Genomic DNA, 16,987 nt, shown 5'->3' on the forward strand with positions numbered 1-16,987 from the left:
ATTTTAAAAAAAGAAACAGAAGAAACCAATCTGTCGGTCAGTAAGTAAATCTTTCAGAAAAGTTATTCTAATTGTTTTTATGCTCCCCCTTTGCTTCCAAAGCCTTGATTTGATGACATAATGCCATTACCCCAGTTGTGATAATAATGGCCACCACGTATTAAGCATTGGGGGGAAGCCGAGGCTTTGTAGGCATTACCTAATCTGACCTATAAAACAAGCCTGTGACAGGTAGTGTGGGATCAACCAACTTAACCTCGGAGGAAACTGTGCCTTAAGGTGGTTCGGCCACTTCTGTAAGGTCGCGCAGCTGGGAAAAGATCTGAGCTCTGGCCTCCTCCGACTCACAGACCGTGCATGACCAGCCGTCCCTCAGATGAGTTCACCACAGATTCTGATTTAAGAGGACAATTGCCCAGTGAGTTTCTAGGAATGAACCCAGATCTCTGATGTAATTGTCAAAATGCTGCTGCCTCTAATCATGACTAATTTGTGGAGCTCATCACTGCTGATTAGTTCATATCTTCACTTTCTGGCACTGTTAATAGGGAATAACAGAAAAGGCCACTCAGTCTCCAACATTTGTTAATCACCAACTATATCTGTGCAAGACCCTGTGAGGAACCAAAGGGAAATCAGATCTGGCTCCTGCCCCCTAGACCTTTCCCTCAAGCCAGGAGAGGGGTGACATGTGCCATTTAAGTCCCCTGGGGTGACAGGCCTTCACATGGCTCAATCCTACAGGAGCTCTCCTCTCTCATTCTTGGACCCTCCAGGGCACTGACCTGGCTTCTGCTCTTCTTCCTCCTCCACACTGAGTGGGCCACAGCTGTCTGTAAGCTCCTGGTTTGGAAAGAGGCAGAGAAAGAGGGAGACAGAGACAGAGACCGAGAGTAGTGGAAGACAGTGACCAGCAGGGCTGGGCTCACCCTTTCCCAGCTTGGAGGAGTGTGAGCACTGGTACGTTTGTCACAGATGTGAAAGTTTCTAGGTCAGTCTCTACTGTGTGTTAGCGGAAACACTTCCCCCAAAATACCCAGCATGGATGTCAGAGAAAGACAAAAAAGTGTTTATCGAGTTTTCTGGCAGAAAAATCCCCCTAATTTATGAAAATTCTTCATGTTATCATTTCACCATTATTGTGTGCAGTGAGCTGTATCTTTACTGAAATTGTCTACCCCAAAATTTACAGTATTGCACCAAATAGATGTGCTTTACCTTAACATATGTGATCTTTCCCTTCTAACAGGGGACATGATATCATGATGCTTATAGACCAAAGCATACTAATCAAGTTTAGATATGAGCTGGATCTTAATCCACATCCACTGAGGACTTAGAACCATATTGTGCTACTTTATCTCTGAGCGGTTGTGCAGAGAGAAAAGGCATAAAATGGAATCTTTCTAGCTGGAGACTCGGTATCTCTTCTGTGGTATCCGCCATGGGCCTTACCTCAGCGTCAGGCTTCCAGCTATGACTAAACAAATACAATTATTGTATGATAGCACTGATACCAACCCAACCCGTCCTTGGCAGACTGAGAGGGAGTTCTTGAAAAATTGTTAGAAGTCGGCATCCAAAACCTGCTTTAAGGTAATCCTCACAGAGGGCCGGAACGTACAAGAGGTGGTTCTTTTGTGGGGAAGGCAAAGAGAATTTTAAGAAATTCCCTTTCACAGCTATAAAGGAGATTAAGATCTGTTGCTTTTTTCTCTCCCAAATTAGCTCTTCCTGAAAATGTAAACAGATCTCCTTCAATGGCTTAAAACAAAAAAGGAAACAGCTTTTTCTGGAGTTATCAAGCCATTCACATATGCCTGGGTCTAATGTGGCTCACATGTGGGGAGGGTGAAAAACCTAGGACCGTCCCCTCTTCTTTTTTTTTTTTTTTTAACGTTTTTATTTATTTTTGAGACAGAGAGAGACAGAGCATGAACGGGGGAGGGTCAGAGAGAGGGAGACACAGAATCTGAAACAGGCTCCAGGCTCTGAGCTGTCAGCACAGAGCCCGATGCGGGGCTCAAACTCACAGACCGCGAGATCATGACCTGAGCCAAAGTAGGCCGCTTAACCGACTGAGCCACCCAGGCGCCCCACCGTCCCCTCTTCTGATGTCCCCTTCCCCAGAGCCACAGTAATAGTGAGAACAGTGGATGCTGTGAGGCACCCCCCAGATCCCCCAGCAGAGCTGGGTGACCGGTAGCTGCTGAAGGCTCACACCTGGGCCTGTCCTTGGGCCTCGCCTTTGGCTAAAGGAAGCCACCCGCCCAAGGCTACCCCTTCCCTGAGGGCAGCCCATGACGTACAGGGACCGGCTGATGCAGGGATGCAAGGCCTGGCCACCCCAGCCCTCTGGGGCTGGCACCTCGTGTTACAACTGCACGGTAGTTCAATCTCTCCCCCTGCCCAGCCCTGTGTCCCGGCTAGCTCATCTGTGTGACACCCGGAGCACTCCCCGTAAACCACCTGCACGCAGACCTCCACCTCAGGCTTCCTGGGGAACCTGACCCGAGACACGGGCCACGGACGGAGCGCCTGTGACGAACCCATCAGGCACTTCATACGCTTTGTGTCTAACCCATGCAGCACCTCTCCCAAGGGGGGGTTATTAGCCTCATTCTATAGGTGATAAACCCAAGGTTCAGGGATACAGTGTGTGTGCCCTGCCTATAATCACATAGCAAGTGAGCCACAATTCAACATTTACAGGCAGCACTTCAACCTTAAAGTCCACACCACTTACTACACGCATGATACCATACTAGGCTCCAGTGGTTCCGATTATATTTTTATGGAGTATAACTTTCATTAAAATAAAAACTATACTTTAAAGATGGAGAAAATAAATAAGAATAAATAATGTGCAGAGTTTAGTTAATAGCCTTGCACTAATCTCAGCTCCCTGGCTTTGAGGACAGACTATGGTTATATAAGGCATTGTCATTGGGGATGCTGGGTGACAGGTATAGAGGAACACACACACCGTACTATTTCTTTTTTAAAAAAAATTGTTTACTTATTTGTTTATTTTGAGAGAGAGAGCGTGAGTCTAAAACTATTTCAAAATAATATGCTTTAAGATTTCTTTTTATTATTATTATTATTTTTTTTTTTTTTTGAGAAAGAGAGAGAAATAGTAGACAAGCGGTAGAGGGCACAGAGCAAGGGAGACACAGGATCTGAAGCAGGCTCCAGGCTCTGAGCAGGCTCCCACAGGTACAGAGCCGGACACGGGACTGGAACTCATGAACCGCAAGATCATGACCGGAGCCGAAGTCAGGGCTTAACCGATTGAGCCACCCAGCACCCACATGTTTAAAGATTTCTAAAGCAAAAAACTAATGAGACATAAGAGATTCTGATGTCTTAAGAAAAATGCTCCTCAAAGGAGGGAATTCAAAAGGTATTTCACAATAATTGCTCAAGAGTAATATTAATCAGCTATAAATAAGAAGTTAATCTAAATACTCTCCTATGATCCACTGAGGGCTGAGAGAGTCTTTTTCGCCTTTAAACTAATGATGTGAGATTAGGGTGGGCCCTAAGATTCTTTCCTAATTGTGGCTTCAAATAAAACAACACGCTAAACAATAAAGCCTCTCCCCTTAGGGGCCCCTGGGTGGCTCAGTCACTTGAGCCTCCAACTTCGGCTCAGGTCATGATCTCACGGTTCATGGGTTTGAGCCCTGCATCCTGCCAGCTGCTGTCAGTGCAGAGCCCCCTTTGGATCATCTGTACCTTCTCTCTCTGCCCCTCTCCTGCTTGTGTGCCATCTCTCTCAAAAATAAGTAAAACATTTAAAAAAAATAAAGAAATAAAGCCTCTCCCTTTAAAGAGTAGAAGAGAATGTTCTCATTACACCTCCTCTTTTCAAAACTGCTTCCTGACAGGGAATTCTAGGCAGAAGCAAGGGTGTGAAGACAGGGGCCCTGTCATGTTTGCCTGTCCCCCCCACTCTCTCCCGCCTGCCCTCCAGGGGGCAGGCCTCCCCGCATTCACCTGGCCTTAGCCTCCCACTGTCAGAATCCAAATCCCTCCTGGACCCTAAAGGAAGGGACCTCCCAGCCAGCAGGTGTTGTGTCCCCAAGGCTGTGGTACAGGGGGCTGCCATCCGGGAAGTCAGCCCAGCTCCTCCTCGGTGAACCGTCAAATACACGGTGGCCATAGATGTGGGGGGTGACGTACATGATGAGAACTGGAGGGAGACAGAGGACAGGTGGGTTGGAGCTCATACTGAGAGGATGGTTACGACCTGGACGGGGGAGGCACAGGTAAAGAGAGACAACTTAGGATCACGGCCCGATCCCATTCATTCGTGTCTCCCGCCATCTCACCAGGAAAGCCTTTCAGTAGTGGGGGCTGTTACGCCCTTGGCAGTATTTCCAGGTTTTCTGAAATTCTGATTTTTACTTGAAAATTCAAAGCTTATCTTTGGCAACAAAGACTGACAGTTCTTTTCCTTGACAGCAAGTTCTCTTCATTCATTTCCAAGAAAATATCTGCCACATCCCTGAGTCTGAATGACCGTGGTCTGTCCGTCACTTGCCCCTTCAAGTGAAGATGGTGCTCCGTTGACAAAGCAGCTCCTTCCACACAGGGGCCTTTCCTTGGTGCCCTTAAGAAGTGCCCAATGTGTACCTCCCACCTGGTCACACAGACACTTTCAAATATAGGCCTTCAAGGGTCAAAAATTAACAATTTTTACGGCCTAATCAAAGGCATTCTTAAGCAAAACTGGCTTTTTAAGGGGTAAGCGATGATGAAGAATCGACCGTCTAGTTCAGTTTGGTGTCGCTGCCTGGATTCCTGCTAAGGCAGCTACAGTTTCACCCACCACGGCCAGTGTAGTGTCAGCACAGATGTCAACACAGTGGAAGAGAGGAATAATGTCTCAGGAGAACTGCCCCCTGCCAGGGGCTTCCAGACTATGCCCTGAGAGCTGCTGTGGTACAATGACGGGGCAGGGATGACATTTTGTTAGAAGCAAAGTAGATACACTGGCCCTTTTAGGCTAATACATGAAAGAGGGATGGAATTTTTGTGTGAGAATTAAAGGAAGATGATAGGTTGGGCAGAGGGAACAGCACGTGCAAAGGTTCAGAGGCCTGGCAGGTGTGGTATGTATAGAGCCTTGTGTTCACACTGCAGGTGTCTGAGTGGCCAATCAGCCCTTACACTTTACAGTCTAAGAACAAAACTCCACTTATTAACATTTAACATGTACCCAACACGTTTCTAAGCATTCACTTAATCTCTGAAACAGCTCTATGGGGTTCATGCTATTATTATTTGTGGGGCAAGGATGTTTTACTCCCAGATGCAAATGCAGAACACATAAGCTGTTTGCTAAAGTCAAAAATGTGAGCTTGGACATTCCTTAAAGTAGAGTTTCTATTTCAAGGTAAATTTTCTTGTAATATTACAGTTAAGAAGGAAAATAACTTGAACTGGAATTGATATTGTAACTAACATCCTGCTTTTAGGTTTGTGCATCCAGAAAACCACAATTGCTTCTTTTGTTGCTGTCCTTGCTGTGGTTGGTCATTAATGTGCCATATTTATTTATTTTTTCTTCTTTCCTTTTAATGCCCTTCATTCATTTTTCCCAGCCCTACTCCTACCCCCCAGGGCTCTAGCAGCCATCAATCTGTTCTCTATATCTATGAGGTTTTCTTTTCTTTAGGATTCTACATATAAGAGACATCTGTTTGACTTATTTCACTTAGCATAATGCCCTCAAGGTGCATCCATGTTGTCACAGATGGCAAGTTTTCCTTCTTTCTTATGGCTGAATAATATTCCATTTATAATAATACATAATGTATAATATGTATATATTATATATATACACATTTTATATCTACACATTATATATATAAATATATATAAATATATATAAGTGTATATTTATATATATATAAATATTGCAATTTTTTATCCATTTGGCCACCAGTGGACACTTAGGTTGTTTCTACATCTTGGCTGTTGTAAATAATGCTGCAGTGAACAGAGGAGTGCAGATGTCTTTTTGAGTCAGTGTTTTCATTCACTTCGAATAAATATCCAAAAGTGGAATTGCTGGATCATGTGGTAGTTCTATTTTTAATTTTTTGAGAAACTTCCATACTGTTTTCCATAATGGCTGCACCAATTTATGTTCCCACAAAAGTACACACAGGCTCCCTCTTCTCCACATCCTCACCAACACTTGTTACTTCTTGTCTTTTGGATGCCAGCCATTCAAACAGGTTGGAGGTGATATCTCGTTGTGGTTTTGATTTGGATTTCTCTGATGATTAATGATATTGAGCATCGTTTCATGCACCTGCTAGCCATCTGCATGTCTTTTTTGGAAAAATGTCTGTTCAGATCTTCTGCCCATGTTCTAATCAGATTGTTTGTTTTTCTGCTACTGAGATGTGAGTTCTGTATATATTTTGAATATGAGTCCCTTATCAGATATATGCTTTGCAAATATTTCCTCCCATTTAGTAGGTTGCCTTTTCATTTTGTTGATGATGCCATTATTATTATTGTCTCCTTTTAAAGATGAAGAAACTAAGACTAAAAATGACATTAAATAACACCAGATACCACAGCTAGTAAATGACACAGCCAGGACTAAGCACAGATGGCCCAACTCCAGAATCTGCTATGACAGACTACTTCCCATGAGGAAGAGAGATACTATCTACTTCTGATTTGGGAAACCCCAATTGGCCCACCGTGGTCACATTCCCATCTCTGGGACCCACCCTGTCAGGGGACACATGCCCACCTCCACTGGGATGTCTCCAGTCAGGAAGGACCACACAATGATACTATACAGCAGTAAGAATAAATGATCTACAATACCCAACAATATGGATGATGGGTCTTACTAACATAATCTTAGACAAAGGCAGACCCCAAAGAGCATATCCTGTATGATTCCATTTACATAAAGTTCAAAAAAAAAAAAAAAAGAAAAGAAAAACAAGCAAAATAATTATGTGCTATTATAAGCCAGGGTTGTGTCACCATTCTGGGATAGTTAGTGACCAGAAAGAAGATGGGGGAGGGACAGTGGGGAAGGGTAACATTCTGTTTCTTGATTGGTCACGCTTTGTAACCATTCATTAAGCCATACACTTGTGCACTTTTCTGCAAGAGTATTTTTCACTTTTATTAACTTCAAATTTTTTTATTAAGTCTTTAGTGTAAAAAAAAAAAAAGAAAACTAGGACGAAAGACCCACAAAGGAGTTTTATTTCACTAGAGTGGCAAATGGACCTCTCTCGGAAGGAATAAAGGACTTAGGCCCCACATCCTGATGGATAGCTGGAATAAGAGTGAAATCCCAGGGAGGAAGGGGCATCGCGTTTCAAACGGGTTTAATGAACATTTGTTCAAGTTTCACACATTAGCATTAGAAAGCAGAAGGAAGGGTCCAGAACACAGAAGCGCCCTGTGCATGTGCCAGCTTTTTCCAATTAGGCCGAGGCGGGGGTGGGGGGTTGGGGGGGGAGCTGCATGGGCTCCACCCGCCCACGGCCACCTTAGGGATGGGTGGGCGCTTGGCAGGGCTGGCCTAACAGAGCACCATGACTTCCTGTAGCTGTAACATTCCTGGGAGCTTTGCTGCATTTTATAGGTTATAGATGGCTTCTCCCCATTTACACCTATGCCCTCTTCTTTAATAGATGTAAATATCTCACACTTGCCTTCAATGTTATTTGAAATTTCAAAATTAATTAAATATTATGACAAAAAGCAAAGCGAAGCCACGGGACAAAGTGCTGCTTTGTTTTCAAGCTGCCTGCGCAGACCCCACGAAGCCCCAGAGTGTGGGTTCTGACCCTCCCCTCTCCTCCTGTTGCCCCCTTGAGAAGCCTCGGCTTATAAATTACAAGCCTTTTCATTTCCTCCAAGGTTTTTGATGAGAGATTTGGGGATGCGGCCACCAGGTGGATGCCGCACTGAGCATTTACGAGCTTGTGGTGTGGCTTCCCAGAGGGATGAGGGACATACCTGGTTTCCTTCTAATAAAACCCACAACTCCTTACTTATTAAATAAGCATCATTTAATAGTAATAGCTAATATTTATTGGGTGCTTCCCATGTGCCACACACAGTGTGAAGTGCTCCCCACGTGTTCCATCACTCCATTCTTACCACAGCCCCAGGAGAGGGCACATGATAATCTCTGCTTTGTGGTTGAGGAAACCTAGGCTCCCAGTGATCCCAGGCCTGCCCGAGGTCAGACAATGAGGAAGATGAGGATCTGGAACACAGGTCCCAGTTGGGCTGGTCCCAAGGTGCATGTCCTGATCAGTAGGCCTTGAACTGTTTGGTAGAGCTGGGATTAAGACCTTCATGTTCAACTGCAGAACCCCTGTGTGTGCACCTCTAATTATGAGAGTAATTGATGATTGCTTGGGCCCAGCTTCTGGTCAATGAGTGAGGTAAATGTGTGAAAAGAATGGCAAGGAACCCCCCAACCAGAAGGAACTCACTATGGAGGGGGAGGGTTACTATCTGAGTGACCCCTGACCTCTGTTCTATGCCAGGACCTTGACTGTCTAGTGATGACCTATGATGGGGACTCATATAGCAGGACTTCTGAGCAGGGCATTAATACCCTGAACACAAGAATGAGAACAAAATGGGGACTGAGACCCAGTCCTGGTTGGGGAGCCATCTGCTATCCCTTTCCCTCCAGCCCTGAAAAGTTGCTCCTGTTCAGCAGGGCCTCACAGCCATGCCATGCAAAGCCATGACCTTCTGTAAAAATCCCATGGGCTGATCTACCAGCCCCTGCAGGTGCTGAAACCCAGGATGATGCTTTGGCAAGACAACACTGGGCATGGGCTGTGCACAAGGACCCCAAGCCCCACTGTCCAGAGCAGTCCCCAGGCCTTCTCCAGGCTCACTCAGTCTGGCTGGTGCAATGACTTCAGGGGTGACACTAAGAATATGTCCCAAGAGAGGGAATAAGTATATACTAAGGCAGCTCCAGTTAGTGGGTGGTGGTTGAGAATCCTACCAATCAGATTATTAAGAGAAATAGGGCCTTCTCTGTGGCCTAAGATGATGACAGAAGATAAATAATTCCCCTATATTTATCAGTGGATGTGACTTATGTATCCCCTTTCCAGCTCACTGAGGAGAACTCAGGGCCAATTCTTCTGATTCACATAGAGGCCATGGTCTCTGCTGCAAAAGGGTTGGCATAGAACTAAAGCTGGTCTCCCCATAAATGAAGGACCTCATGTGGTATCAGAGAATGAGCTGACTGCACTCCTCAGAGCTGTGAAGAATGGCTTCAGTCAGGCAGGCCATCGACCTGCATGGGTCAGTCCCAAACGTGGCATTACCTGCCTTCCTGCCACCATTTTGGTAACTGACCCACCACACTGCCTGGAGGTTAACCCCATTCCCTCCCAGGCTGCAAACTGACTCCAGAACACTGAATCAGGATGGGCTGGTGGATCTGCTGCCTCTGGACAGTAACCTTTCCTTCCTTGAAGGAAACACAGAAGGGAGACTTCCATAATAATGAAGAGGTCTACTACTTGAACCTACGGCAGCCATTGGACTGTCTCAAAGGGTTGTTCTCAACTGAGCAGACTCGCCTTTGTGATTTCTAGAGCCAGAAACGCTGTCTACACATCCTGCGCAGAAGAAAGCTACACTCTGGATGGGTCAAGCTAGGACCTAAAAACCAAACACAATCTAACCACATGCCAGCTTCTTGCCATACTTACAATGAGATTTAAAGAAATAAACACCCTTCGAAACAATTGGGTTCTCACAGACTTTGAGGGCTTATAAATCATTTCCTAAAACTAGCAAATGTGAATTATTCTAGCTCTTTGCTACTCAAAACATGGGCCCTGGACCAAGAGTGTGGGCCTCATCTGGGAACTGGTTAGAAGTACAGATCTCAGGCCCTGCCTAGACCTACAGATTCAGAATCTACATTTTTACAAGATCCCCAAGTGGTTTGTGTACACATTAAAGTTTGAGAAGTATGGCTCCAACTCACCCAGAGTCCTTTTCTCCTTGCCAGAGTGTTTTGCTCCACTGTTGCCATACACACATTGTCAGATGCTAGAACCCTCCCTGTGTGGCCACAGATTTCCACAGACAGTCCTCCACATCATGCACAGGGACCTGATCGGTTCCTTCCAAGTTCCTGCGTTCCTCTTATTCTCCCCATATTCCCCTGTCCCCTCCTCTACTCATGATAGCACATTAGCCCTTCTGATCATGCTTCCCCACCTTAATATTCAGATTCACTCCACTGTCTACTAAGTGATGTCCAGTCTCCCTGGTCTAAGATTCATGGATCGATTTATCATTCCCTCTTCATCTCACTGTACATTCCTTCCATGCCCTCAACTCGATTACCCTCCGCAGATTTCTGCTCACATGTTTTACAGGCTGTCAACACCCTGAAATTCACCCCTACTATTCCAAAGTTTTGGTGTCCTTCAACAGGCTAGCGTACTTCCTCTGAGTCACCTTTCCAGCTCAACAATATCTCCTTCTCTGAACTCCCCCATCAGTATTTTCTTCCTTGTCACACTTGTGGCTTTTCACCTTCTGGTAGTGTTATTGGTATACATGCTTTCTGTCCCCTGCTACATATGAACATATTTAATTTTTTTAATGTTTATTTATTTTGAGAGAGAGAGAATGTGTGCACACAAGCAGAGGAGAGGAGGAGAGAGAGAGAAAGAGAGAGAGAGAGAATCCCAAGTAGGCTCTGTGCTATCAGCACAGAATCTGACATGGACTCCATCTCACCAACTGAGAGAGCATGACCTGAGGTGAAATCAAGAGTCAGATGTTTAACCAACTGGGCCACACAGGCACCCCAATGTGAACACATTTATAGCAGAATCATGCCTTAATCATGTTTGTTCTTAACAAATATATTAACACAGAGCTGAGTGATCAAATAGACCTTTTGAGGAATACATAATTCACCTTTACCTTGTTTTCCTTATTTTTAATATTTATAAGAACCTCAAATATTAGGGCTGCATTTAATATATAGTTAATAATTTACCTTTATGGAAAATATCAAAATTTCTTTCCATGGAGTCATCTTGGAAAATCTAAGCCACCTGATCCCTGAACGGACATCCAATGGATGGTTGTTGAAGAATGTGCATATGAGAACACATTATTTTTCCTCAGTGGAGTGACGTGTTAATTCTTGGGTCTCCACTCCACATAAGCTGGACACTGATGTTTGAGAAGAGACAAGCATGTAGTTTGAGACTAATGGCCCAACAAAAGCAGGAATAAGAAGTTCCCACCTCAAGCAGACATGTGATGGGGGCTGGGAGGCAATGAGGCTGGTTTCCCTGCATGGCTCGTGGGTCCCTTTATTACTGTGTTGTCACACACATTTCCATCGGGCCTCAGAAGTGAATGTGCTCACTGAAGACTCCTCTTCCCAGAATGATTAAGGTTCTGCCAACATCTAAGCTGCCACTGAAAACTAAGACAATTTACAAGCAGTGGCGTGTGTTCTTACAGATGAAACAGGAACACCTACCAGATTCGGCGGCAAGGAGAAGTGGGGGAAGGGAAAGAAGGGGGAAAGGCAATCATAGTGTTCCCTCATTGGAGCTAAATTTGCCTTTGCCAGTTCAAAACAATATTTTGCCATGACCCTGTAGAGGGAACTTTTGTTTTGGAGCCCCACGACACAGAGTTACCTCTGTCAGGGGCAAGGAAGTTTCTAGGACTTCCCAAAGCTGAGGAAGCTGGGGCTCAGGTCTGTTCTCTCAGAACCGGGCTGAGCCTACTTCCTAACTTTGGAGAAGACTGAGATGGATCATTACCCATGCCTTGTAAATATTTTGGAATATGAGACTGCCCTGATCAGCTCGAACACTCCTGTGGGAAACTTAGAAGACCACAATTAGTCCGCTACAGTTAGCAGACAAAAATATCAGATTTTCAATATCACTAAAGTCTTAATGAAATAATGAAGTAGAAAGTATATGCTTTATCTTTCTTTTTATAAAAGAGGATTCTTAAGATGCTAACTTCTCTTTTTAAACAATGTTGTAAAGCTTTAGTCTTATCTTAGCAGCAGATCTCCTGGGAAAAGCCAATAAACAAAACGCCTTCAATATTTTGTCATTGGAAATTCAGCTAGAAAAACAAAACTCAAGCAGTTTTAGTGTTTGGTCACTGAATAGACTCTGGTTTTGATTATAAACACCAGAAGTTTCAAAGATCTGTTTCTAGATGCCAAATGTATCCAGAGTTGGGACCAGGCGTCCTTGCACAGTTTGCTTTAAGAAGCACGGATGGGTCTGGCACCCTGCAGATCCTACCTGTAACGAGCTACTAGCGGTGGAGGTTCTGGTTAATTAACAAGGAATTGTTTCCATTAAAACCTTAATGGAATTCAAATCAGCTCAATTAACGGCCAGAGGAACAGCCACAGCTAAATTACATTCCACTGTTTCCAATTAAGTTGGAAGCCTTGGGTGCGGTAACCACCAACATTACAAATTAGGAATCTTTGCCAAAAATGAACTCCTTCCACTTTTCTCAGACCATCAACAACCTTTGCTAATAGAATTAGCTCACTGAATGTGTATAGAGAAAAGGAGTTAAGCAAGCCACTTAAAAGCATTAATTTATTCATTGAAACCTTTCATGCCAAAGGCTGTGCTAGGTTCAGGTAAGACTCGCAATACAAGCCTCAGACGGGAGACCACCACCTAAGAAGAAAGCAATGCCTCGTGTTTATGGTTTCCCTTCCCAACACACTTGGGGAACCACTGGCCTTCTGAAATCCAAGAGAAGAACTATCAGACTGGCCAATCACATTGAACCCTTTGGCTCCTCTGCCATTGCTGGTAGCTTTGGGTCACTGAGGTCAAAATAACTATGATGTCACTATTTATAAAGTTGCTTCCAAAGACTCTTCTGTGCTCCACTCTCTCAGAGATGCATAACTCTTAGGGAAAAGGATGGAATACTTGCATTGTAATAAATGTAGTCTGAGTTAGGAGGCTGTCAACAGACCACATTAGGAGCTCTGGGAAAGCCCATTTCTTCCCTGCTGGTATGTGTCCCAAATTGTGCTATTATCGATTCATGGCTATGGACTGAGATTCTTATTAAGGCCCTCCTTGAAGGGAGACATTTACTGTTACTCTCTATGAAACACTTAAGCAGGTCTGGTACAAGATAAGTTTCTGACTCTGAACTTGCCATCCAGCCTGTCCTTCACCCCCTCCTTCAGTCAAGTTTCTTTCTCCCCACTCCAAGTCCTAAGGCTTTGAAATAACGTCTTTTACCATATCATTAAATATTCCATCTCTCAAGTCCTTGGTCTACACTAAGATGTAAATGACTGATTTAAATTTAGTGTGTTACTTCTCAAGGGTCTTTTGTATTTACTAAGGATGCAAAGCCTGCATTTGGAAGAGCTCCAGCCGAAGGAGTTTCAGGAAGCAATCAGCTGCGGGCCAAAGATGTGGCTGCTCTTGATCTGTAAGCAGATTTCACACAAGGCGGATTTTGGGAGCTGGTCTCCAAAGATGATCCCCAGTGAACACCTGGTATTCTCTCTTATGTAGTCTTAACAGGGCTCGCTTGTGGCTTGGAAGAAATGGCATTCATTGTTATTTAAATGTTTGGTGGAACTCCCCAGGGAAGCCCTCTAGGCATGGGCTTTCATTTGTGGCAAGTTTCTTGTTGTTGTTACTAATTCAATCTCTTTACTATAATCACATAAGCCAATTTCTTATAATAAATCTATATAAGTTATATATATTACACATATGTTATATACATCTATGTAGTATATACATATTACATATGCATAATATATGTATATAACATATGTGTAATATATACATCCATGTACATACATATACATATATATACACACACACACACACATGTTAATGTATAATATATATCACACATCCGATTGGTTCAGCTTCTCTGGAGAAACTAATACAGAAGTGACATCTGAACCAAACATTAGTATGGCCCGGCAGCTTCCCCTACTGTACTTTTAGGACTCATGAGCTACCATATGAGAAACCACAAGGGGAAGAAGAGGACCAGACACCACATGAAGAGTGCACAAGACCCAGATACAATGGCGTCCCGTTTAAGCCTCCAGATGACTCTGGCCTTCACCAGCATCTAATGGAAACCACAGGAGACGTGCCAAGGGAAACCAGAAGAAGAACTGCCTCACTGAGTACACTCAACACCCAGAATCTCAAGAGACAATGAAACGGTTGTCATTATACAGCACTAGGACAACAAAAACAAAACACATCACAAAGTACCATTAGGATTATTGGAGCCACATTTACCAAGGCTTTTGCTCTTTACTCTCAGACTTCCCATTTAGGATAATTTTCCTTTTTGTATAAAGTATATTCTGTAGAATTTTTTTTTTAGTGCATGTCTGCTGGTTGCAAAACACCATCTTTGTCCAAAAATGTCTTTATTTCACCACCATTCTTAATTTTAATTTTTGTTTTAATGTTTACTTATTTTGAAGGAAAGACAGCACGAGCAGGGGAGGGGCAGAGAGAGAGAGAGAGAGAGAGAGAGAAAGAGAGAGACATAGAATACCAGTTGGGCTCCAGGCTCCGAGCTGTAGGCACAGAGCCCGACGCGGGGCTCGAACTCACGAGAGATCATGACCTGAGCCGGAGATGGACGCTTAACCGACTGAGCCACCCAGGCGCCCCTCACCACCATTCTTGAAAGATATTCTCGGGGCACCTGGGTGACTCAGTCGGTTAAGCATCCAACTTCACCTCAGGTCATGATCTCACAGTTTGTGCATTCACGCCCCGCGTCAGGCTCTGTGCTGACAGCTCAGAGCCTGGAGCCTGCTTCAGACTCTGTGTCTCCCTCTCTCTCTGCCCCTCTCCCACTTGCACCCTGTCTCTCTCTAAAAAATAAATAAACATTAAAATTTTTTTTCAAAAAGGTATTTTCACTGGGCAAGAACTGCAAGTCAGCAGTTGTTTTCCTTCAGGACATATCAGATGTCGTTTCACTGTTTTCTGACTTCTGTTGCTTCTATTAAGAAGTCAAGTGTCTGGGGCGCCTGGGTGGCTTGGTAGGTTAAGCGTCCGACTTCGGCTCAGGTCATGATCTCACAGTCCGTGAGTTCGAGCCCCGCGTCGGGCTCTGTGCTGACAGCTCAGAGCCTGGAGCCTGTTTCAGATTCTGTGTCTCCCTCTCTCTCTGCCCCTCCCCTGTTCATGCTCTGTCTCTCTCTGTCTCAAAAAATAAATAAACGTTAAAAAAAAAAAAAAAAGAAGTCAAGCGTCTGGGAATGAAAGCTGGTGCAGCCACTGTGGAAAACAGTATGGTGGTTCCTCAAAAAACTAAAACTAGAACTACCCTACGACCCAGCAATTGCACTACTAGGCATGTGTCAAGGGATACAGGGGTGCTGTTTCGAAGGGACACATGCACCCCATGTTTATAGCAGCACTATCAACAATAGCCAAAGTATGGAAAGAGCCCAAATGTCCATCGATGGATGATTGGATAAAGAAGATGTGGTATATATACACAATGGAGTATTACTCAGCAATCAAAAAGAATGAAATCTTGCCATTTACAACTACATGGATGGAACTGGAGGGTATTATGCTAAGTGAAATTAGTCAGAGAAAGACAAAAATCATATGACTTCACTCATATGAGGACTTTAAGAGACAAAACACATGAACATAATGGAAGGGAAACAAAAATAATATAAAAACAGGGAGGGGGACAAAACAGGAGTGGGGAGAAGAGACTCATAAATATGGAGGACAAACGGAGGGTTATAGGAGGGGTTATGGGAGGGGGAATGGGATAAATGGGTGAGGGGCACTAAAGAATCTATTCCTGAAATCATTGTTGCACTATAGGCTAACTAATTTGGATGTAAATTTTAAAAAATAAAAAATAAAATTAAAAAAAAAAAGTCAACTGTCACTCATTAACAAGGAATCTTGTCTTTTTTCTCTAGCTTTTAAGACTTTCTGCTTGTGTTTTATTTTCTGTAGTTCTGTTAATGTGTCTGGTGCGAATTTGTCATTATTGTTGCTTTTCCTTGCTTCATGTTATTTATTTTATTATTTATATTATTATTTATTATTAATATTTATTTATTTATCTATCTATCTATCTTATGATTTATTTGGCTTCTTGAATCTCTTACTCTTGTTTTAGGAGTTTTTAGTATCTGTTAAACCTTTTCACTTAACCTTGTAGAGTAATGACAGCAGTATGGTATTGGCACAGAAATAGACGAATAGAAAGCCAGAAATAAATATGCAATTATGACAGCTTAAATATAATTAAAATGATAGAGCAGGATGGTGGGGAACGGATAAACTTTCAAAAGTTGTACTGTGGAACCAGGGTATCCACATTGGAAAAAAATAAATTTAAAGACTCAGCTCACATACAAAAATGAATTCCAGATAGTCCTAAATACTTTTAGAAGCTAATAAAGGAGATTATCTTCCCATTATGTCAAATTAGAAAGCACAACATATCAATTTGTTTCATTTTAGGTGATGCTAATTTTTTTTTCACTTAGATAATATTTGGGGTCTATCAGATTACTTCATTATGAAAGTATCTTAATTTTTTTAAGGATTTAAAAACACTATTGCTAAGCACTGTGTGTCTGTGTATACTATTTTAAGAACTACATAGGGAGGGGGAAATTGTTACTTTGCCTGCCCAGCATCTATTCTCTTTTTTCTGGCAACATAAACCTGATTGCTTTTGGAGAACCTCCCACCTCATATCCTAAATTTCAGTGGAGTTAACTCTACCCTTACCTCCAGGGATGGGCAACCTGAACATCATCTCCTCTGATGTGACACTGTGGCCCAAGTCAAGCAAATCAGAGAAGTATTTTTGTCTTATTTTTTAAAACTCTTATATGGTGTTTACAACATGCTAGCACTGAACATTTTATAAG

Source organism: Panthera tigris, chromosome A3 (assembly GCF_018350195.1).
Source record: "Panthera tigris isolate Pti1 chromosome A3, P.tigris_Pti1_mat1.1, whole genome shotgun sequence".
Classification (NCBI taxonomy): domain Eukaryota; kingdom Metazoa; phylum Chordata; class Mammalia; order Carnivora; family Felidae; genus Panthera; species Panthera tigris.